This window comes from Schistocerca nitens, chromosome 2, assembly GCF_023898315.1.
Source record: "Schistocerca nitens isolate TAMUIC-IGC-003100 chromosome 2, iqSchNite1.1, whole genome shotgun sequence".
Lineage (NCBI taxonomy): Eukaryota > Metazoa > Arthropoda > Insecta > Orthoptera > Acrididae > Schistocerca > Schistocerca nitens.
Genome location: NC_064615.1, coordinates 956,872,281 through 956,898,273, shown reverse-complemented (window position 1 = coordinate 956,898,273; position 25,993 = coordinate 956,872,281). Strand labels below are relative to the sequence as shown.

The 25,993-nt window shown below is 41.8% G+C and overlaps 1 protein-coding gene across 1 annotated transcript in view; it reads right to left on the bottom strand.

Annotated features, from left to right (window-relative positions):
- Nucleotides 1–22,513, bottom strand: part of LOC126237278 (probable G-protein coupled receptor CG31760) — a 360,570-nt gene extending 338,057 nt beyond the window's left edge. Inside the window, exon 1 of the mRNA XM_049947213.1 lies at nt 22,297–22,513. The gene's annotated coding sequence lies outside the window, so the exon portion shown is untranslated. The remainder of the gene's footprint in view (nt 1–22,296) is intronic.
- Nucleotides 22,514–25,993: the final 3,480 nt, after the last annotated feature.

Genomic DNA, 25,993 nt, shown 5'->3' with positions numbered 1-25,993 from the left:
AAATTACCAGTGCATTAGCACTCCAATAATATTAATATCATTAAGAAAAAGTGTTTAACATTTCCGTCCGACAAATTAAATAATTAGTTACTTTCTAGTCCGTCACGTCGCGGTATGTAAGCTACAAATTTTACCGTGGTCGTCATTAGATGGTGGATACATTAGCGCCACATGGTCATAAAAATCCGAATAACTAGCAGCAGCCAGTGAGTTAATCGTTTTATCGTATCGAACATGACGAAAAGGAACAGGGTGGATCGGAACGTCGGAAAAGTCCACAATGCAGTTCAAATGGCGGCATTTTAAGAGGCTGGGAACGGACCGGGTTGGAACGTAACTGGAGTCAACGTCAAGGATTTTGAGGAAGAAATATGTTGACGTTGACGCTGGGGGGGCGGGGGGGAGGGGGAGGAAGGAACAACGGTATCGTCGTTTGCTAAAATCGGAAGTTAATCTAATCCCGTCGCGCTCACCCTTGTTATAGCAGTGGATTTTGTGCTTTTGTTTCTTCTTAATCTTTCCTGAACATATTGAGATTCACAGCTGATAATGGTTAATATTAATAAGAAATCACCACAGGTCCGTTGATATACATCTATTGCGTCATGACTGGTTTCGTGCAAAAGAACATCATCAGCTCACAGTGCCAACAATCAAGGTATTAGCACAGCTGTGCGGAAATTTGTTATGAAGAATGTTGGAAGTTTAACCCGCTGATGTTCTGGGTGCTTTCTCATAAATATCCTTATCTTCATTTTATAATTTGTTTTGTTTTCGTGACGCTGTGCGAATGCTTCATGCGAATGCTTTTTCCATTTATGTACTTCCAGAAACTAGGTCAGATATCTGAAAATGAAGAATTATTTCGGTTTTACAGTGCCTGGGCAAAGAAAAACAGTACAACATACAAAAATAAGAATATGACTAATGAAACAATTTTCGTTAAACTTTTTTTAACAATGAGAAATTCAGCTCTTTTGAAGGAGAAAAATTCATTTACTTTTGATTATGGTACTTAGGAGAAAATACGTGGATGAGGTAAAAATGCTTTATGTATTGCCTTATAAATACTGTTTGATGTGACTCGGAAGTTAGCTGGTTCGAATTCTGGTTGTGGATGAAAGTTACACTGCCAGTATTTGGCCCGCAAGTGGAGGAGAGGTGGTCGCGCAATGTTCCTGATCACACATCTCTGCACGAATGTCCTGGATAAAAATCCAAAGCTCTCCGCAGCGTCTTATGAAGTGAGAACATGCGACACTGTAGATGGTGATCCGTCCTGATGGGGACGTTAACCTCGGCGGCCCCCTTGGTAATATTCGAGAGGAGTAGGGTACGTACCGGCACTGGGTTTCCCTTTTCCCCTTCTCATCATTATCGTCATCATTATTATCAACATCATCATAATCGTCATCATCCAACACAAATGTAATACTAGACTATACACGCATCCATTACACTCACTTACGCTCCACGAATACACATATGACAGCTCTCACATATCCGCATGGAAAGGGGCCAGTGTGCGTGGAGGAGGAACAACTTTTCCGGCTAGGCGGATGAAGCCACCTCGTGTGGTTTCCCAGTCAACAATCTCACACGACATTTAGTTGTATTTGTGTATGTTTTCTCTAGAAAATAAATGTCGATGTTTTGATACACGCAAAAAATCCCGACACCAATAAATACTTAATGTAGAGAAATAAAATTTCGAATACATTTGTCTAGGTAACATATTTACGTTATTAACGTTGCAAGATTACAGGTTAATGGAAAAGCCTTTGCCAGTGAGAAATTTTGGTGCATTAATAATCAGTGTAACCGCCAAATGTCGAATGCAAGCATGCAGACCTGTATGCAATGCGTCGCAAAGGTGCCGGATGTTGCACTGCGGGATGGGGATCCACGCCTGTTGCACTTAGCCGGTCACTACAGGGACAGTTAATGCTGGTTGTGGATGCCAGATGTTCAGATGTGTGTGAATTCGTAAGGGACAAAACCGCTGAGGTCACCGGTCCCTAGACTTAGACACTACTTAAACTAACTTAGGCTAAGATCAACATACAAACACCCATGCCCAAGGGAGGACTTGAACCTCCGGCTGAAGGGGCCGCGAAATCCGTGACATGGCGCCTCAAACCGCGCGGTCACTCTGCACGGATTTGGACGACACCGGAGCCGTCGCCCGATGATGTTCCATACGTGCTCGGTTGGAGACTGATCTGGTGATCGAGCAGGACAAGACAACAGTTCGAAACTCTATAGAGCATGCTGGGTTACAACAGCGGTATGTGGGCGAGCATTGTCCCGTTGGAAAACACCGCATGGAATTCTATTCTTGAATGGCACTACAACAGGGCAAATCACCAGACTGACGTAGAGATTTGCAGTCAGGATGAGTGGCATAACCACGAGAGTGCTCCTGCTGTCATACGAAATGGCTCTCTAGACCATAAATCCAGGTGTAGGTCCAGTGTGTGTACGCCGCAGACAGATTGGCTGAAGGCGCTCAACCGGCTTCCTTATTAATCATCAACTCACTATGTCAAATCTGAAAAATAACTAACGCTCACGACGTTACCATGCAAATTTAAGACAAATCTGATTTACAACCTCATAGCGGCGCTACCAGCTAATGCAGTTGATTCTACAAATTACTGATATATGCCACGAAAATGCGCGTGAGTTAAAGGGCATGGGCGTATCGTTAAGCAAGGGAAATTTAATAAGGCACTGTGAAAGTTGAAATGGGTAAACCATACCGCCATACAAACCGCCAACGTCTTTATGGGACATAAATCCGCTGTTCACTGTTGCATCGAAGACGACGTCACGTAATGCACACCAGCAACAACACTATGAACTAGTTATCAAATATTTTTCTTCGTATCTGAGATAGATTCATGTGCCACATAATCACATATATACAGGATGAGTTCATTACGATATTACAGACTTCCAGGAATGACGGAGAAGGATAAAAGTATCAATTTGAAGTAACGGTCCCTGGGCCGGAAACGACCGAGTCGAAAGTTATAAGCGAAAATCGTTCTGATAGTACCTACGACAGTGGAACACATGTACTGGAACTGTTGTTAAGATTGTAGAGTAGGCAACTTTCACAGGTCGTAGTGCAGAGAAAAACAAGAAAAATGTCTAATAAACATGGGCACTATAATAGATACCTCAAGAGCTATGAGCACTTGTTTAGGAGAAGAGATATTTTTCACAGCATCGAACATGAAAAAGTGCTCATAGCTCTTACGCTATGCATTTTAGAGCCCATTTTTACTCCAAATTTTTTTCTTGTTTTGGTTCATACTACCACCTCTGAAAGTGGCCTACCATACAATCATAGCAACAACAGTACCGGTGTATGTATTCTGCTGCCAGAAGTTTCAGAACGAGTTTCGCTTACAACTTTCGACTCGCTCTTTTCCAGCGCAGGGACCCTTACCTCAAATTGATACTTCTATCCTTCTCTATCATTCCTGGCCGTTTAACACCACGGAGTCACCCTGAATAACGTTTATCAGATTCTTAATAAACGTGTCATTTCGCCAGTCAATTTGTTTGTTGGCAACTTTCCCTGAATGCTTAATGATGTACGTCAAAATTTCTATACCTTATGTACTGTTTAGTAAATATACGAAAGTTAAGCACTATCGCTGGCTGCATGTTCTTGATAAAGTCAAATGAATTTCAGTCAGATTTCGTTGTTCGTGAAACTTCATATTAAGATGATATATTAATGTGCAGGTAAAATGAGATGTAACTATTTATGCAGTAGGTTTATCTCCTGTAAGTGGGGCTGCAGTTGCTTGGCACTAGCCCGGTACCCACACTCCAATAAAATGAATTGTTTGATTTATTACAAGAAGTTAAATTTTAATAGATGTCATGTTTCAGATGTAGTAACACACCTACCAACTTTCGTTTGTCTCCCACATCTCCTTCTGTATATATTTTGACTGCACTTTTTCTATTGTTTTACTTCTCAGCACTTCTACAAAATCACTGTCAAGAACACCCAGAAAGAACACACCAACATAGGATGGTGATGTCGCCTTGTGTTCCAATGACATCGACTTTGAATCGGCCTTCAGTCTTACAGAGCCAGTGGTGCTGGTTCAAAGCCACATTGCACAGTTCAAAGAAAAAGCAAATATATATTTAAGAAGGATGTTATTAAAATAAATGTTTCCTTCGTATACCACTACAGATGTCTAAAGTAACTGGGTGAAACTCCTTCGGTTAAAGCGAGCAGTGAAAAAAACTGAAAGGGACAATTAATAATTTTTATTTCGTACAGAAACATAAACAACGTTTGATTAATAATAATGTTGATTTTTTAGACCAATGATACTGAGAGATAAAAGTAAACATTCAAGTCCCTTGCAACTGAGAATTTGCTCAAATATAGCACAAAAGGCAAATGATCCACATGACAGGTTAAATCCGTGCGAATGAAAGTTGTAATGTAATCGGTTCTCCGGCATTCATTAATGTTTTTGTTTTGGTTTCTATGTCAAGGAAACGCCTTGTGTGGCCACAGTACTATATATCATCTCCGTTATCACTGACGTGGAATATCTGTGAACTTACGTTGCATTGTTTACTTTTATTGCTTAATGTATGTAAATTCGTACATGGGCTAAATTATTAACAATCTAGCGGTGGGACTAAATTCTGTTTCTATTGTCATATAACACATAAGGAAGATTTCATTCCCAGTTCAATAACTACGACATTTTCAACATAGCCTGTAATTAAGATATTATTTGACTGGTAATAAAAAGAAGTGAGCTTTAGAATAATACTGACATTTCTAGAATAAGTTTAGCTACAACGAATTTTTGTCATAATTACTGGGAAACTTCAAAATCATTATAGGGAGCGCATGACAATTTTGTAAAATTTATGATATACAATTTGTAGCTTTTCGGCCAAGGTTTGTTTTGATTTGATTTTTAGACATATTCTGGTCTCAGATCATTTTAATGTACTAAACTGAGAATCAAAAAGCCTACAATATAAGGGTTTATTTCCAAGTTTGAAGACACATCTCGTGTGGGTGAAACATCTTCGGTTAAAGGCAATAGTGAAATTACTGGAAGGGACAATTAATAGTTTTTATTTCATACAGAACGATAAACAATGTTCGATTAATGATAATGTTGATTTTTAGACCAATGACACTGAGAGATAAAAGTTAACATTCAAGTCCCTTGAAAATGAGCATTTGCTCAAATATCGCACAAAAGGTAAATGATCCACATGGTTTGCGCGTCACGGCGAAGATTACGGGGCTGTGTTCAGGTGTGAGTAGGACAGAAATTATAATAGCAGTCAAACAAAATATTTAATAAGCTTTAACAAGGGATCCATATAAAGAATCACTAAATAGTTTAGTTTTAATTATTACAATGATAAATGCAAGACTTTCTAAAAATATAATGACGAATAATTAAAAGATCTCTTTCTAGGATGCGTGAGCAATGTAAACTGAATTTGGCGCTACCACTCGCCTGCTGATGACATGAACTGAATTTGTACTCTAGTTACCAGAAGTTCTGTGTGATATGTGAGGTTAAGTATAAAAAATTCGTGTGTAATCTAACGCTTTTTAGATACATTTTGTATTATTACTATTATCAGCCAATAATATTTTAAGAACTATGTTTGTAATATGTTTAACGCTTTTTTCTCGAACTATCAAAGTATGTACACTTCAAATATCGAATTTTTCTGTAACATTAGATAACATTTGGACAGTAGTGGGATAAAAATCATGCTTTTTTGCAATTAGACGTGGTTTATATGATATATCTAAAGATCTGTATTGTTTAAAAACGAACTCTGTTTTGTTTATTTCATCTGATGTTCAAACCAGTATTTCCTCTGTAAAAGTAACTATCGACATTGTTGCTTTATTTTTTCTTTTACAAATAGTTATTAGTAGTACGACATAAGTGAAATTAAATGTCATCAATTATTTGTTGGATATATAAATGAACCATTCATTTTCAGACTTCTTTATTTTCCAGAGTGTTACATGTAGAAATATAATTAATGCATAAACGGATCAGAAAATTTACAGAGTTTGCATTGTTTCCACCAGTTGGCGTTACGAGTGCAGTGCGTTGACAAAATGGTGACAAAAGCAAGACAAGAATTTTTGTGTGTTGAAATATGCGACATATTTGTTATATAGCGCAGCATGCATTCAAAAGGACTTTTGGAACATGACCGCCATGTAAACAAAGCATTTACATCTTACGCACGCTGGTTGGCTCTGTAAAGAGAAAACTATGTATCGAACAAATGTACCATATGCAACCGTGAAAAGGGTGTTGGAAAGTTTCATACGCAGTCCAAAAAACAGTCAATAATCAGCGAAAGCAACAAGTTTTGAATACCCCAGAAAACTGCGTGGAAGATTTGGCTGCGGCAGTCGTAACATTTCAAACCGTACTTTCTGCGGCTCGTGTAGCAATGAAAACCGAAAGATTATGACCGATGCCTTTACTTTTGCATGACAATGTAGGAAGCACTTGGAGATGAACTTTTCGCCCCAAAGCTAACATTCAGCAGTGAAGCATCCTTTAATTTATCTGTAAAGATTAATCGCCGCACTCTCACAGTGTGGAAAACTCTCAAGACATTGTAGCTCTTGGACGAGATCCACGGAAAGTTAATGTTTTCTGTGCAGCGTCGCAGACGAAGCTGTACGGAACATTATTCTTCTAAGAGAATACTGTGACGGGTATCTCTTTCACTGATATATTGTAGTTCTGGTTGTTTCCAAATTGAATGTTGTTTCAGACAATTTCACCTTCCAGCAAGTCATGGCAGCCCCTCATTGGAGCATCGATGAACTTCACACGGCTGGATTGCGCGTCATGGCGAAGATGACGGGCCTCTGTTCCCTTGGCCCGCTAGGCCATCTAACCTAACGCCTAGTGACTTTTTCCTTTGGGGATACATTAATAAATATGTTTACGTACCTCCACTGACAAGAACAGCCCAGAGAGCGCATCAATACAGCTGTGATGACGACGGAAAGGATGTTAGGTCATATGGTATCGAACGAACTTTACTGCCGCTTGGACGTGTGTTGTGTGACCAGAGAGTCACTCAAAATAGAGTGAAAAATGAAAACTTGCAAACTTGTAAGTTACGGTTGTATTCATGTATCATTTTTTTTTACATGTGTAGAGCTGTGAATACCAATCAATCATTTATAGTGACCTTGTATTCCAGTCTATGTCTTCCGCTATACTTTTTACGTTCTCCTACTCCCTTAAGTGGCACGAAAGTTACTGCTTTATGGCTCAAAACATGTTCTACAATTCTGTGTCTTCTAGCTTTCAGTGTTTTCCTCATGTTTATTTCATGGCCTATTCTGCGAACAACCACTCTGTAGCTACCCGATGATGACGAGACGCCAGGACTGTGAAATGATTTAGAGCAGATACAGCTATCTACGCAGTCCTCATAGATCGTTTGCACATTATTCCTTCGTTTACTGTTTGGTAAAGTCATCACAAGATCAAAAACAATTGCAAGCTTATTTAAAATATACACTGCCCTCCATAAGTTAAGAAACATCATGCTGCGTATTACAACGCAGCAAGATGGAAGTGATATATATGAGTTATTAGTTAGAATACGGAATAGCAAGCTGAAATAACAGTTAATAATGACAAGTGCAGTAATGTACACTTAATTATTGAACATATACATACGTATTGCAACATACTAGTATTGCTCCATTTTGTGTAAACCGACGTTCTACTAAACACGGAAGGTGACGCGAGTAGACCGCATGGCTATGTAGAGGTACGATGTTTACATTTCCGTTCACTTGTAGCGTTTGCATAAAGGTATAACACGCGCGAAAGTAATTGAAATTGGCCCCCAAGTGCCAGATTCCTTATGAATCACGGGTAATGATAATCACTTTGCACCACGAAGGCAATAGTGTCCGACAAATAGCAAAGAAATTGATGATTTCCATCAGCGGAATTGTCAAAACCATACACCGGTATCGAGAAACGGGGTCCCACGGAGGTCGTCCTCGCTCAGGAGCACCCAGGAAAATATCAGAACGCCAGGAAAAGTATTTAGTAGTGACCAGTAAACGTAACAGATTAAAAACTGTCCGTGAATTGACTGTTCAACTAAACGAGGGATACACCGGAGAGTGAGTCAACCGTGAGACGAAGCCTGGCAGACAACAACCTCCGAGGTTATGTAGCAACAAGGAAACCACTGTTGCGCCCTGTTAACATGAAGAAAGGGCTTCAGTGGGCTAAGACACACCAACATTGGACAGCGGGGAATTGGGAAAGAGTCTTATTCACTAATGAATCCAAGTTCGAAACATTTGGAAGTAAACGTCAATTTGTACGCCGTTTACCCCATGAACGCTTGAATCCTCAGTGCGTAATTCCAACTTTAAAGCATGGAGGGGGTTCTGTGATGGTATGGGGATTCTTTGGAGGCAATAAAGTCGGATATGTGGTGAAAATAGATGAAAATCTTAACCAAAAGGATTATCATGCCATTCTCAAGCTACATGCGAAGGCATCTGTTTTGCGTCTGATTTGGAAAGGGTTTGTCTTGCAGCAAGACAGCGACCCGAAACACACGTCTCGCCTGTGTCGGAACTATGTGAAGTCTCTAGAGGTTGCTAAAATATTGAAAAACATGGAATGCCCCCCCCCCCCCCCCAATCCCCTGATTGTAACCCAATATCGAGCTGCTATGGGATGGATTGGACAGAAGGATCCGAAAACGGGAAATCATGAGTGGGTCACAGTTGTGGGAGGTTCGGCAGCAAGAATGGAAATTAATTCCAACTGAAACCTTGGCATAAATGACACATCGTATGCCGAGAGTGTGCAAGGCAGTGATGAAAACAAAGGGTGGATATTCTGAGGAATCGAAAATTTAATTGTTGCATCTTTCTATGTATTATTTGAGGTTAATAAACATTTGGAAAACAACAAAATGCATTTTTATACTGCATTTCCTTTCCATTGTCTATAATTACTAGGTGTTTCCAAACTTATGGAGGGTAGCGTATGTATGGTGCAAAAAGTGGTAACTGAATATAATAAAAGTGGGAGGCCAACCACGTGAGTACTAAAAGGAATCTTTTAAAATTAGGCTACACGATGAATCACACCAATCTAAAGGCTGTCAATCCAACTAAATACCTAGGGACTGCAATTTAGAACAACTAAAAATGGAACGATCACACAGCGAGTTTTACCAAGAACGCGAACCAAAAACCGTGTTTCATAGGCAAAACCCTCAGAAGATACATGAGGTCTCTTAAAGAGACTGCCTTCACTAAGCGGGTCCTTGCTCTTCTGAAGTACTGCTGCGCGGTTTGGGATCCTTACCAGGTTGTTTTTTACTATCGTGAACTGAAGGATAGAATATCACAGATATAATACACAAGATGTCTTTTGACGAAATTTCTATCATTCATCTTCCTCCTCCGAATGCGAAAACATTTTGTTGACGCCCGCCTTTACAGGGAGAAATGACATATTAAAATAAGAGAAACTAGAGTGGTGATTATTCCGCGCACTGTTCGAGAGCGTAATGGTAGAAATATAGTCTGAAAGTTGTTCAATGAACCATTAGCCAAGCACTTAAGCGTGAACTGCAAAGTAGTCATGTGAGTAGCGGCAGGAGCACTTTATGCATCTCACTGCGGTGGAAACGATACACTTAGCCTGTGTAATAGTGCTCACATTTCCATTACACTTGAAACGCAACTTATTTCTCAACCGCTTGATGTTACCGTTACAGATGGAGATACGCAAGTTACTCTGTCTCCAAATGTTCCTCAAAACCTGGAAATCCATTTCGCAAGCTCCGGGGAGAGAGATTAATAGCCCTCCGGCGGGAAGGTCGGACATTTCCTGGCTCGAGTTCTTCTCTAGATGACATTCCGAAGGAAAATCCCATTTACGTTCGGAGCACAAGAGCTTTTTCCTCGCAGTAATCCATTTCACGCAAGACGGAGCTTCTAGATGAAAACCACGGCGGAAAATGCAGAGCTCCGATCGGCGACAGTCGATCTTTCTAACTTCAGGCAAAGTTACGCAGAACTGAGGAGTTTGGGAGTCAAGGGCACAGACACGGATCAAGTGGCTGCGAAGAGTTACTCATGACTCCCCAGCCTTCTCAGCGGGAAAGAGCAGAGCGATGAAAGGTGACGGTGTCAACTGCGACAGCGCCACGTGGATGAAGCAAATTCAAACGAAACCGTTTTTATGAAATCATAAGATGATTCCTCCGTTTTCTTATCTTGAGGCGGAAGCAATAACTACTATACAGTTTAAGGGGGCCACAACGTGCCTCAGGTGGCTGCGAAGAGTTACTCATGACTCCCCAGCCTTCTCAGCGGGAAAGAGCAGAGCGATGAAAGGTGACGGTGTCAACTGCGACAGCGCCACGTGGATGAAGCAAATTCAAACGAAACCGTTTTTATGAAATCATAAGATGATTCCTCCGTTTTCTTATCTTGAGGCGGAAGCAATAACTACTATACAGTTTAAGGGGGCCACAACGTGCCTCAGGTCTAAAAAAATCGATTTTCGGTTTTCATCATATTTCGATGGATTAAGTACTCTGAAAAGGATTTTGCTAAAAAAACTTTTTTTTAAAGTATTTAAAGAGCATTTTCCTACCACGTGTGTTTATGTGCCACCCCCACTTTTCTGTCACCAACTTTTCTGTATATATTTTAGATATTTATATCCCCTACATTGCACGTTAGGGATTTTTTTTTTACTCCCGAGTGTGTGGGCTATCCTTGGAATGCAAAGGTCGGTATTCTTTTGTTTCTGCTGTTTGTAAACAACATGCTTTCAAACAAGCTGTTAGTTTTGTTCAAATGTGATTGCGAGTAGTTGTTACAGGGAACTGGAAGGTATACTATGGCTAGGCAATTAGGAGAAATAAAGAAAATCTGGAGGCAATGAAGAGAGATGTTTGGACCATATTCTTCCATAAGTCCTCTACTGATGATAAGCCATGTCATGGATTGTGTCCACCAGGAGAAAATTCGTGGTGCCAATACAATAGGGCTCAGGCAACTGGAGAATCATATTCTCACCAGCATTCTCTTCCTGCTGCTGTTATTACAGCAATTAAACCTATTTTCAGAGACTTGGCTCATCCTGACCTTCTAAGGTAATGTCTGCATGGGCAGACACAGAACACAAATGAATGTTTCAACCGCATAATTTGGAACCGCCTTCCTAAAACTGTATTTCTAGGCATGCATGCAACGAAACTAGGAGTTCGTGATGCTGTTATTACATTCAATTGTGGTAATATTGGAAACTGTTGGGTACTGAAAAAGCTGGGAATTAATCCTAGTGAAAATATGATCACTGGGCTGCAACACTGCGATAAAATGAGGATAGCCGATGCAGACAGGTCTTCATCTAATACGGCCAAGAAAGCAAACGTCCAGGAAGGTGAAAAAGAAGCTGGAAGACCTGCTAGAGGTCAAAGAATTGCCATCATATGAAGCAGGATAGTTTTAGGTAACTGTAAGTAACAAATTTCAAAAGTTTTTTCTTTAAAGTCAATTTCCCGCAGTCTAAAATTTTCAGTACATACGCCCCATTATATAAGAAACTGTTATAGATAAATGAATAAAATTTTCAGAGACTCTGCATAACATAAAAAGCCACCTCTCGTACTACATTCATTAATATTGCCCCATTAGGAAGTTAAAAAAATACTTACTGCAAGAAAAACTTAATATTTTTTGTTAATAAATTTAAATAAGTATTTCTTAGAAACTATAAAAAGGATAAAGTAGATTTTAGCGCAGCTGACTCTGTTAGCAGCATGTGACATACAGTAAAAATTTTAAGGTCCTGCATCAAATAGTTTTCTCAGAAATGAGTCAAATACTTGCCTAAATTAACATGGGTTGGATAGGCAGGGTGTGGTCCCCTTAAGTGTGAGTTATTTTATTTGAGATATAATGGTGACTAAGGACAGATAAATGTGAGAACTTTAACACAACCAGCTTAACATCTCTTGCTCCCATGTTGCCTACATGAATAATATACAGAAGAATGGAAAAGAAAATTGAGGCTCTGTTAGACGGGGCTAAGTTTGGATTCAGGAAAGATAAAGGTACCACGGAGGTGGGTGAGACATTGCTTTTGATAGTGAAAGCAAGACTGAAGAAATATTAGTATACTTTCATAGGAGTTGTCGGAAGAGAAACACTGACAGTGCGAAATGGTGCAAGATGCTCGAAATTCTGAAGAAAATAGGCTAAGCTCTAACGAAAGACAAGAACCGAGAGGGAACAATAAGACGGAAGATCAAGAACGAAGTGCTCGGATTAAAGACAGTTAAAGAGAGAGTAAGAAAAGAATGCAGCCTTTCACCCCTACCTTTAAATCTATACATCGAAGAAGCGATGGCGGAAATAAAAGATAGGAGTGGGTTCAAAATTCAGGGTGAAAGTGTGTAGTCCTAAGGCACCGACTTTACACCGACTAGGGCAAAGCCTCGAAACGGCATCAATAAGCCGCGGATTCTCTCCAGTCTTGTTTGCGTCGGTACTGACTACCACAGTACCCGACACAGCAGAAAGGACATCAGTGACCAAATTCTCCGATGACGTTGCTTTCCACAGTGAAAATGAACGACAATTGCAGGACAGACTGAATGGAGTGAATAGTCTAATGAGTACAGACTATGGGTTGAGAGCAAACAGAGTAAACCAAAGAAAGTCGAAAGTGATTGGGAGTGGCAGAAATGAGATTATTGATGAATCTAACATAAACCACAGAACAGACGAAATTAAAGAATTGTGCAGAAATGAGATTATTGATGAATTTAACATCAACCACAGAACAGACGAAATTAAAGTATTGTGCTTCCTTCGAAGCAAAATTACTCTTGTTGGACGAAGCAAGGAGGATATACAGGGTCCAAACGCGTTGATATGACCAATTCCCATGTACGACGTCAGCGTGCAATAATCACTCACAGACGTTAGGTGGCAGCCCAAGTCCGCATCTCGTGGTCGTGCGGTAGCGTTCTCGCTTCCCACGCCCGGGTTCCCGGGTTCGATTCCCGGCGGGGTCAGGGATTTTCTCTGCCTCGTGATGGCTGGGTGTTGTGTGATGTCCTTAGATTAGTTAGGTTTAAGTAGTTCTAAGTTCTAGGGGACTGATGACCATAGCTGTTAAGTCCCATAGTGCTCAGAGCCATTTGGCAGCCCAAGCAATGGAGGGTATACGAGTATAGTCACCTTAGTACAACAACTAAGTTACTTAAAGTAGCTGTTACTGAAAGAAATGCGTTTAAAAATTTCACTGTAAACGAAGTGTTTGAAATAATTTAGATCTAGTGTGCTTATCTAGTTTCGAATGGCCAGTACTTCGGGTTATTTCTCATTTTCATTTCAAACCTGATTTCTTTTTACTAAAGAAGGGGATATCTACTTCTTATATTGATCCAGATGGCGAGTTACCTACTTGTGATTCCCAAAATAAACTAACTGCCAACTGCGAGGTACAGTTGCTGTGCTGTGAGGCGATCGGTATGGTTGAAAATGAACACACTTCGTACGCCGCAACCGCAGTGTCGACATTTTTATTGTTCCAAGATGACCGGTTTCAACAGTCTTATGTACCCACGTACACATATCTTGATAAAAATCCAGCCGATAAAATGCACACAGCTGATAAAATTCACACAGTTTATAAAATGCACATAGGCGACAAAGCTCGTGAGAATCATGTTCGCCACCAGGATGTATGGACAATACGAGGATTGTGTCTACTGTGTGCATTTTAACCATCTGTGTGTATTTTGTCAACTGTGTGCATTTTATCAACTTGATTTTTATCAAGACATGCATACCTGGATGTACCACATGACCACAGGACATTAATCATTACTTTGCATCCATATACCTGGAACATTGCCCGATAATTGGTCTAAAGGGGGAGTATTTCTTTCAGGATGACAGGTGGGTGTCTTCAGTCATCTGTACTCATTCCCCAATCTTTGTAAGGAAGACGATGACGCCTGATTCATATATGATACTAGATGTAGTAAGTATGTTTTTATAAATTTTGTGATAAAGATGGTCAATTTATTTTTCGATTTAGATTGTTCTTTAGGTAGAGTTATATATTCAGGTTACGCGATTTTAGAGATTCTATTATGTCCCTGGAAGATTAATAAATGTACAATAAGATCGTTGTTGTACAATGGTTCATATGTTTTGAATGACTGATGTGACTAAATTAAGAATCTATTACATGACGATCAGTTTGGCTTTAGAGAAGGTAAGGGCAACTTCAGTCATTGTGGTTGATAACGGAAGGAAGGCTTCGACAAAATCAACACAGGTTCATAGGGTTTATCCACGAAGAAAGAGTTTTCGACAGTACAAAGTGATGGAAGATGTTTGAAATCATTTGAAGAGTGTTTATACAGTACAGAGAATGATAGATAGTATAGAATATAAGACCACGACCAAAATGCTCGGACTCCGGCTGCGTTATCCAGTAATGCAGTCTTTCTCCTCTCCTGTTCAGATTGTATATCGAAACAGCACACAAACAAAATACAGGACAGGTTCTTAAGAAGAAATTTATGAGAATGCACGTCTTGAATACAGAATGCATGGAAGTCATTCATGAATTGTAGGGAGACTGGAAAAGAAGAGGAAGCATTTGAGGTATGATATAACAGAATTATGTTGAAAATTAAGTGGACTGATAAGAAATGATGAGTTTCTCGACAGAAATAGACATGAAAGTAATGTATGGGAGTTTCTTTCTGTTGAATGGAAGAGCAATTTTTTGAATATTTACAGTATGAGAGAGGACAACAGTCGTATTAGAGAACAGAGGCCTTTGAAGAGTGAAAATTTCAAAGACTTGAAATTATCAACTACACTGTATGGAATATTTGCAAGTGTAATACTCAGAATTGAAATTACAGATGAATCTTGCAGGCTGAATGGCGGAGACGCTAAACGTTTCTTAACGAGTTTTCTTTCCGTTTGTTGAAAGTGACCGTACATTATTTTCTTTTCAGTCAAGACATAGTCACAAGTTTCCAATAGTAAAGCTATATGTCAAACAACTGAGCTATTAGCATGTTCGTGTTTTCGAGGAGCAGCGACTGATCCATTAAATTTCTAGCCTGCCGCTTCAAAATTCTGTTTCTTCTCCTAATATTTGGCCATATAGCTTTAGGCCATCATGGGAACGAGCTCACAGAGTGATGCTACAGACTTTACTTCTTTCTGGACAATGCTGATAATTTTTTAAAAGTTTACGGAAGTCATTATATTAAAGTTAAAATATGCTCATTAATGATAATGAGAATGATGCTATAGTGTAATAGTGATTATGTTGTTGCATGAAAATGATCATTGTTGTGGCGGAGGTGGAATTATGAGTATGACTATGGGGCTCTGTGGACTCGTAGATTCAACGTGAGGAAAGTGGAGGGGTATAGACTGAAGCATGGTATGAGGAGAAACATTGTGACAAGTGTTGGAAAGAGTGATGGATTATCATTGGGGAGAGGGAGCTGACTGAAATTCTGCTAGAAGAGGATGGATAGGGCATGAAAGTGCATGGAAGGTGGAATATGGATATAATAGCGCAGGACGGTATTCGTATTGGCGATTAATGGGTGGGATATTGTGCAGTGACTAGGCTTTCCTGACATATGAGGGAAGTCTGTTGTCTAAAACAGGACAAATCTTAACCAAGCACAAAAAGAAAGTGATTTTTCGCCATCCACCGGAGACAGCAGCACGTTAGCTTTACGTCAAAGTTGATTTGATGGTCGGAAACGCCGAGGTTTATCAGATCCCCTGCAGGTGTGACTTTTCGTACATATTTCAGTTCATTACAGACGCACGCAACACCGTAGGCATACCAGGCCAGTAAGACCCAATAAATCGATTGTCGAAGGGCAATGAAACGACGGCGTCACTAAAGGAGGTATGAAAGTATCGAAATTCTAGTGTTCATCTTTTTCCGACTCGGCAGTGAAAGAGGAAGCTGAAACTCATTTGGCGAAGAATTTAATTAGCAGAGATAACAGTTTCAATTCGGACATAGAATGGAATCCGATGCATTCTTTAATAAACTTGCAAAGACATCCCTCCGGTGCTGCTCATAATGATACATCGATATCCCAGCATGAATCAACCGCGTAGCCACAAATTCAGTTATGCATACTCCTTTGCCGCCGATCTACAAGAGCTTGCTGAAAAGTAACACCTCCCAATTTTTACGTGAAAACTCCTACAGATTTTTAAATGAAACAAACGTTAATAACATTCTACATCGTTGTCCTTCATGTTCGCATGTTTGCAGCCCTCTGTTGCTAGATGGCTTCGAACTGTAGCATGTGACAAGGCGGTGTGCGAGAAAAGCGTGCTGTAATCGAGTTTCGAATTCGAAGAATTCGTCAAGACATGGAGCACCTGTTTCGTCATCATGACAATGCTAGACCACACACGAGAGCTGCGACATCAGTCCGATGTCTTGGGTTCACTGTCATCGATTATCCTCCAAGCAGTCCAATCTTGGCCCCATTCGATTTCCATCTGTTTCCAAAACTTAAAGAACACCATCGAGGACTTTACTTTGTTAGTGATGAAGTGGTGCAAGCAGAGGTGAGATTTTAGCTCCGTCAGCCGAGTCAAAAACTCTACATTGATGGTACAAACAAACTGATCTCTCGTTGGCAGAACTGTGTTCGTCGCCAGGGTGACTATATTGAGAAATGAACATGTAGACATGAATAACAGAGATGGGGAATCTTAATAACTTTAACTTTATTTAAAAAACTTAAGAGTTTTCATATAAAATATTCTGGGACATTACTTTTCAGCATGCCCTCGTACGTACCAATGGCCGAATGCGTAGAGGGACAGTCCATGGGTTGAAAAGGATGGAGCGATTGCTGTAGCGTCAGTCTGTAGGCTCAATCTGAAGATGACTGGAAGATGTACGGCTAAAATATAAGGAGAAAAATACAATTTATGCGGCTGCACGTGTGAAATTTAATGGATCAACAGAGCTACGATTCCGAAGTAGCGTAAACTGCATTGATGCTTGTAACGGTGGCAAGAGATGTTGCGGACTGACGTACTCTTTTATATTCAACGCATAGCTGCACTTGAACAGGGTATTCAGGTGCAATACGCAAAGAAGTGGGATACGGAAGTACTAAGGAATGACGAGATACGTTTGAAGTTCTCTAACGCAATAGATACAGCAATAAGGAATAGCGCAGTAGGCAGTGCAGTTGAAGAGGAATGGACATCTCTAAAAAGGGCCATCACAGAAGTTGGGAAGGAAAACATAGGAACAAAGAAGGTACCTGCGAAGAAACCATGGGTAACAGAAGAAATACTTCAGTTGATTGATGAAAGGAGGAAGTACAAACATGTTCCGGGAAAATCAGGAGTACAGAAATACAAGTCGCTGAGGAATGAAATAAATAGGAAGTGCAGGGAAGCTAAGACGAAATGGCTGCAGGAAAAATGTGAAGACATCGAAAAAGTATTGATTGTCGGAAGGACAGACTCAGCATACAGGAAAGTCAAAACAACTTTTGGTGACATTAAAAGCAACGGTGGTAACATTAAGAGTGCAACGGGAATTGCACTGTTAAATGCAGAGGAGAGAGCAGATAGGTGGAAAGAATACATTGAAAGCCTCTATGAGGGTGAAGATACGTCTGATGTGATAGAAGAAGAAACAGGAGTCGATTTAGAAGAAATAGGGGATCCAGTATTAGAATCGGAATTTAAAAGAGCTTTGGGGGGCTTACGGTCAAATAAGGCAGAAGGGATAGATAACATTCCATCAGAATTTCTAAAATCATTGGGGGAAGTGGCAACAAAACGACTATTCACGTTGGTGTGTAGAATATATGAGTCTGGCGACATACCATCTGTCTTTCGGAAAAGCATCATCCACACAATTCCGAAGACGGCAAGAGCTGACAAGTGCGAGGATTATCGCACAATCAGCTTAGCAGCTCATGCATCGAAGCTGCTTACAAGAATAATATACAGAAGAATGGAAAAGAAAATTGAGAATGCGCTAGATGAAAATCAGTTTGGCTTTAGGAAAAGTAAAGGGACGAGAGAGGCAATTCTGACGTTACGGCTAATAATGGAAGCAACGCTAAAGAAAAATCAAGACACTTTCATAGGATTTGTCGACCTGGAAAAAGCGTTCGACAATATAAAATGGTGCAAGCTGTTCGAGATTCTGAAAAAAGTAGGGGCAAGCTATAGGGAGAGACGGGTCATATACAATATGTACAACAACCAAGAGGGAATAATAAGACTGGACGATCAAGAACGAAGTGCTCGTATTAAGAAGGGTGTAAGACAAGGCTGTAGCCTTTCGCCCCTACTCTTCAATCTGTACATAGAGGAAGCAATGATGGAAGTAAAAGAAAGGTTCAGGAGTGGAGTTAAAATACAAGGTGAAAGGATATCAATGATACGATTCGCTGATGACATTGCTATCCTGAGTGAAAGTGAAGAAGAATTAAATGACCTGCTGAACGGAATGAACAGTCTAATGAGTACACAGTATGGTTTGAGAATAAATCGGAGAAAGACGAAGGTAATGAGAAGTAGTAGAAATGAGAACAGCGAGAAACTTAACATCAGGATTGATGGTCACGAAGTCAATGAAGTTAAGGAATTCTGCTACCTAGGCAGTAAAATAACCAATGACGGACGGAGCAAGGAGGACATCAAAAGCAGACTCGCTATGGCAAAAAAGGCATTTCTGGCCTAGAGAAGTCTACTAATATCAAATACCGGCCTTAATTTGAGGAAGAAATTTCTGAGGATGTACGTCTGGAGTACAGCATTGTATGGTAGTGAAACATGGAATGTGGGAAAACCGGAACAGAATAGAATCGAAGCATTTGAGATGTGGTGCTATAGACGAATGTTGAAAATTAGGTGGACTGATAAGGTAAGGAATGAGGAGATTCTACGCAGAATCGGAGAGGAGAGGAATATGCGGAAAACACTGATAATGAGAAGGGACAGGATTATAGGACATCTGCTAAGACATGAGGGAATGGCTTCCATGGTACTAGAGGGAGCTGTAGAGGGCAAAAACTGTAGAGGAGGAGGACAGAAATTGGAATACGTCAAGCAAATAATTGACGACGTAGGTTGCAAGTGCTACTCTGAGATGAAGAGGTTAGCAGAGGAAAGGAATTCGTGGAGGGCCGCATCAAACCAGTCAGTAGACTGATGTGGGGAAAAAAAAAAAAAAAAAAAAAAAAAAAAAAAAAAAAAAAAGGTGCCCTTATTGGCACACAGGACCAATCTTCAATATAAAAGAAAAACAAAAAGCTGCACTTATTGGCACACAGGACCAATCTTCAATACAATTTTCTGGTTTCTAGGAAACTATACCAGGTTAACTGACAGCTAGTGAGTAGCTTTATGTCTGTACTCTGGCTGTGCTGCAGCGATGTGTGACTTTGTTATTACAGATTAAACTGATTAACCTATTGGCAAGTATTAGGACATCGACGTTCAGGCGTTTCGCAAGCGATGTTACTCGAAACTTACTTTCCCAATAAAGTAGTGGTAACACTTCTACGGGTAGCAGCAGCTAGGTAAACACTGGAAAATACTTAAATGCTTAAAATACATGCCTACTTACTTTAATACAGCTAACAATATTCGTAACTGCACAGTAGAATTAGAAAATCATAAATAATCTCAGTCATAAGAGCGTCCGCGAGTGGAGACAGACTTCCCCGGTGAGTCAGAAAGTAAGTATTCCAAAAATTTTAATAAGTAGAAACGGTGGCTTTAACTTGCTACTCTTTACAAGTGTTCAGATAAAAAATACTGCTAAATGCAGAAGTCAGTTAAAATTGATTTACTGCAGTTGATAGATTCAACCTGGAATCTCATTGACTGGAGTAAATTGTCTTCAGTGTCTCACTTCGAGTCCCCAGCACGTGGTCTCGCCGTCGCGTTCTCGCTTCCCGAGCGCGGGGTCCCGTTTTCGATTCCCGACGACGTCATGGATTTTCACCTGCCTTGAGGTGACTGGTTGTTTGTGTTGTCCTCATCGTTTCACCATCATTCATGAAAGTGGCGAGTTTGGACTGAGCAAAGGCTGGGAATTTGTAAGGGCGCTGATAACCGCGCAGTTGCGCGCCCCACTAACCAAACATCATCATCGTCATCATCATCACTTCCAATTCGGCCCTGATGATCGGCGGAGACGTGTCCGGAGACGCTCCTTACAGCACTGCGTTACCAACCTGACCATAGCCAGCCGTAAGGCCTGGCAACCTGGAGTGATGTTCCGGGGTATCATTTATTTTCACAGCAGCTCCTCCTTGGTTGTCATCTGCAGCATCTTTACAGCCCAGCTGTGAGGCGACGTTATGCTACGTCCCGTTTTGGTGAACTTCGCAACAAGGCATAATGGGCTTAGATTCCAGAACGATATGGCCCTCCTGCACACAGCGAGAGTCTCCACTGCTTATGGTCATGCCTGTGAAACCGTTCTTTGGCCAGCAAGTTCGCCGGATTTCTCCCCAATTGAGAACGTCTGGAGCATTATAGGAAGGACCCACAAACACAGCATGTTGTTCTCAATGGAGGGACGTCTACAGGCGTTAAAGTAACCTCTGGTGTGCCGCAGGGGAGTGTTATGGGACCATTGCTTTTCACAATATATATAAATGATCTAGTAGATAGTGTCGGAAGTTCCATGCGGCTGTTCGCGGATGATGCCGTAGTATACAGAGAAGTTGCAGCATTAGAAAATTGCAGCGAAATGCAGGAAGATCTGCAGCGGATAGGCACTTGATGCAGATAGTAGCAACTGACCCTTCACACAGACAAATGTAATGTATTGCTAATACATAGAAAGAAGGATCCTTTATTGTACGATTATATGACGACGGATCGAACACTGGTAGCAGTTACTTCTGTAAAATATCTGGGAATATGCGTACGGAACGATTTGAGGTGGAATGATCATATAAAATTAAGGCGGGTGCCAGGTTGAGATTCATTGGGGTTGGGTTGTTTTGGGGGAGGAGACCAGACAGCGAGGGCATCGGTTTCATCGGATTAGGAAAGGAAGTCAGCCGTGCTCTTTCGAAGGAACCATCCCGGCGTTTGCCTGGAGCGATGTAGGAAAATCACGGAAAACCTAAATCAGGATGGCCGGACACGGGATTGAACCGTCGTCCTCCCGAATGCGAGTCAAGTGTGCTAGCCAATGTGCCACCTCGCTCGGTGAGATTCATTGGGAGAGTCCTTAAAATACGTAGTCCATCAGCAAAGGAGGTGGATTACAAAACAATCGTTCTACCTAAACTTGAGTATTGCTCATCAGTGTGGGATCTGTACCAGGTTGGGTTGACAGAGGAGATAGAGAAGATCCAAAGAAGAGCGGCGCGTTTCGTCACAGGGTTATTTGGTGAGCGTGATAGCGTTACGGAGATGTTTAGGAATCTCAAGTGGCAGTGGCAGATTCTGCAAGAGAGGCGCTCTGCATCGCGGTGTAGCTTGCTCTCCAGGTTTCGAGAGGGTGCGTTTCTGGATGAGGATTATATTGCTTCCCCCTACTTATACCTCCCGAGGAGATCACGAATGTAAAATTAGAGAGATTCGAGCGCGCACGGAGGTTTTCCGGCAGTCGTTTTTGCCGCGAACCATACGCGAGTGGAACAGGAAAGTGAGGTAGTGACAGTGGCACGCAAAGTGCCCTCCGCCACACACCGTTGGGTGGCTTGCGGAGTATAAATCTAGATGTAGAAACGAGTTAGGAATTTTGACGGTCTTACGCGCCAATTCGACAGAATTTGGCACGATATCCCTCAGGAGGACACTTAACATCTCTAGCAATCGATTCCTCCCTCGGGCATGGTGCGTAGGTTAGTTTAAGTTAGTTTAAGTAGTGTGTAAGTCTAGCGACCGACGACCTCAGCAGTTTAGTCCCTTAGGAATTTACACACATTTGGACCAAGGCGTTGTTGACTTGTTCAGTCGGTGAAGATCTTGCTCTCGAATAAATCAACCAATTTCCATTGTATTGGGCTAATTCCCTCACGGTGTGTCGTTTTTTTCTGTCTTAGAGTCTATATGTGAAGCACCGAATGTTTTTTTTTAGCAAGGCTGGTGTTGGAAAATGACGCAGTGGTGGATGCTGCGCGCCACTGCAGCGGCTGCAAACTCACCCCCAGTGCGACGCGGGCTGAATGGCGATGCTGTAGGAGACGAGCCAGAGGCGCACGTGGCACGAGTAGTAGGGGTAGGTCCACCAGCCGCGGTACGAGGCGTTCACGGGCGACGGCACGAACTTGGGCGAGCGGAGCGCAGGACTGGAGGCGGCATCCTCGAACCAGGGCAGGTGTGCGTCGGGGCGGCGTCCAGCCACGGGGGCGGCGTCGTCGCGCGTCGGGCCCGCAAGCGCGGGCGCCGGGCCGCGGGCGCGCTGCCACGCCGACACCGCCAGCACCGAGCCGGACGAGTCATCCAGCGACAGCAGCCGCGCCGCCACCACGTGCCGTTCCGACACCACCAGGTTGCGCACCAGCGCGTCCAGCAGGTCTGTCAACAACGCAAAGTACTCCCTAAACCATCACAGCCCGTAAACAGTCACGGTGACACCACTAGCACCGAGCCTGAGGCGTTGTCCAGCGACTGAAGTTGCGCCGTCACCACATGCCTGTTAGGCATCACTAGGATATGCACCAGCGTATTCACCACACCTGCCAACAATGTAAAATAGTCCCTAAGTTATCACAGCCTGAAAACAAACAATCACTATGACACCACCAGCACCAAGCCTCAGGCGTCGTTCACACAACAGCAGCTACGCTGTCCGCACTGAGGCACAAGATGACTTGTCCGTCTTGAGCGTCGGCGCATGTGAGGTCGCCACGTGAGTCCAGAGGGCCGCGCCGTATAGCGAGGGGTAGTGGCTTCGCGGCCGACACGAGAGCAACAGGAGTCAACCCACGACATCGGTCTGGCCGGCGCGAGCTGCGACGCCGTGACACGCGAAATCGGCGCGCCTTCCTGCGTCCGTTGAAGCGGCTGGCAGCGGACGGTTCGGGAGAGCGTTTTGGGGGTGCTACGCCAGGTCTTCGCCAGACATCGCTGTTTATTAGAAGTGATTCGTGATATGTTGTTTCATTTACTTGTTAAATTCTACCTCGTCCCCAGCTTCCTAATCTGTCTCCCGTCCGCATTTGTTAGCCAGTTAGTGCCTGCCTGTCTGTCTGTCGTTCTGCCGTACGTTAATAGCTGCCTCGGTCGTGTTTTCCGGATTCGGTGTTAACGAATTTATTGCTTAAGGTGTAAAGGCCAAATTCCTGAAATATGTTTTTATCTTGCCTATCATATTGAGAGGCGGTATATGTGTAATGTAGAGCATGTTTGTACATTTTATGTAAGACTGCATTTCATGGGTTTTTATTTAAATGGTCATTTTAGTACATAAAGTTTCCACCCTTCCGCCGTAAGAGTTTTCTTTTAAAAACAAGTTACACTTTCGGTGGCAAGTAATGTTTTTAATGTGAGTGTTTTGTACCATTTACATCCCTCCTAAGGGGTGTATAGTTTATGTGTTCGTGTCAGTTGTTAAAATTTTTAGTTTAAAGCAATCTGGTGTGTTGCAGATTTGCGCCGGCCGGAGTGGCCGTGCGGTTCTAGGCGCTACAGTCTGGAACCGAGCGACCGCTACGGTCGCAGGTTCCGATCCTGCCTCGGGCATGGATGTGTGTGATGTGCTTAGGTTAGTTAGGTTTAATTAGTTCTAAGTTCTAGGCGACTGATGACCTCAGAAGTTAAGTCGTATAGTGCTCAGAACCATTTGAACCATTTTTTTTTTTTTTTTTTTTTTTTGCAGATTTGCACCAGTGTAGTCTTTCAGAGGCTGTGTGAGCGGTCGTGACTACGGCCGTCTTAAAAGGGAGCGGCAAGGTTCTCAGCCCGAAAGCTCGTACTGTCAAAAAAAAATTGCTATTTCTGCCTCTGAATAAATTGTAACTTGATTATAATTTTTAAATCCGTTTTTAAAAGAAGAATGGGTTTTTAGGAATAAAATTTCCATTTGTTGAAAGAACTATGTTTTCATCAGTTAGCCACTGGCAACTACTTCCACGCTCACATAGTGCGATCAAATGTGTTAATGTACTTGATGAATCGGTAGTAAATAAAGTAAATTCTTTAAGAAAATATTTTGAAGGTAATTTCACGGTTGAAACGTATTGAGGCAAAGCAGCTTTCTTTTGCGGTTGATTCTGCTACACCGTCTGCCACTCTAGTAGATAAAGAAACTCAAGTCAGATTCTTAGAAACGATACCCTGTAGAACAAGTTTAAGAATCCGTGAAGAAAATTAAATTTCTCAGTAGCACAAAAAGGCACAAAAGTTTTGGATGGAAACAAAAATTAAATATAAAAGACGGAAAGTTCGTGTATCTAGCAAAAAGAATTTTTCAAAAACTGTAAGAAAAATTTACCATACATAAATGTATACACAAAATAGAAAGAGCGTTCATAACAGAATGGTTCAAATGGCTCTGAGCACTATGGGACTCAACTGCTGTGGTCATTAGTCCCCTAGAACTTAGAACTACTTAAACCTAACTAACCTAAGGACATCACACACATCCATGCCCGAGGCAGGATTCGAACCTGCGACCGTAGCAGTCGCACGGTTCCTGACTGTGCGCCTAGAACCGCGAGCGTTCATAACAACTAACAACGTATACGACAGAAAGAGCTCATCATTAAGTGCAAAACAGAAGTGGAACCAGAATGCATCTAGGCAATGTTCCTGGTACTAGATCTTTAAAGAGACAGTTCAAAAGTATCAGGGAAAATAATGATGAGAAGAATTTTTGGTCCCTCAACAAATCACCAACTTCATTCACGCTTTGGTCATCCTTACATCCAATCATGCGAAGTCATTTCTGCCATTCTGTGACTTCCTCACGTTGACTCTTACTACTCTGTTGATAACATACAAGCGACTGGCACACACAAACAATTTCATGGCCATGAATTACATCAGCGGTGGTGCGTTACATGATCGCCTCGTATCAGTTTTACGCCGTCTACCGCGCCGCGAAGCAATCGGTAAGCTATTTTTAAGGGGTGTCTGTGAATGATGAGCTTACTTTAAAAGTGGTTTTCATCCTACAAGATCATTTGACTTCTGCCTCTATTGGAAAGGGCATTCTTCAGGTTTTACATGACGACCTTACTTTACTGGTGGCTGTCATCCTACAAGGTTACTTGACTTCCACCTCAGGAAGGGCATGTTTCACATATATCTGCACGGGATCTGAAGTACCCGTTCTTAGATTTTTCGGAAATTGTTGGGTTCCGAGCTTGAAACATACAAGAAAATTCCGTATTTTTGAGTGATTTAACGATTTCACCTGGTCTCATAGGGACCTGCATTAATACCTTTGACGTCGATAGTTCGAAAACGGAAGTGTAGTGACGTGAACCCCTTTAAAACAATTGCTTTACAATGGCACGCGACAAGTATCCAAGGCTCGTAGAAAATAGTGTTATATTTTTTCTCACTGTCTAAGTGCGACAGGGTAACCCAAAGTCGTAGCATAACACACACATGCCATATTAATCCTCATAAAGTCGCCTATTGACAGTTTAAACCTTTGAAACGAGTGGAAATACAAGGGTTGTTTTTTAAGTAAGGGCCGTTTCCGCATATAGTCCCGTAGTTCGCGCGGACCGCGCAACAAGCCACCGCGCCACTTGCCGGCATCCTTCCCGTTCACACTGATGCAAGTTGCAGCCCTGTAGCTGACGTGTACGCATCGCTGTGCTACTTTGTAATGTTTACGATTATTGAATCGCCCGCCGCGTGTGAGATAGGTCAGTGATACGTTTTTTG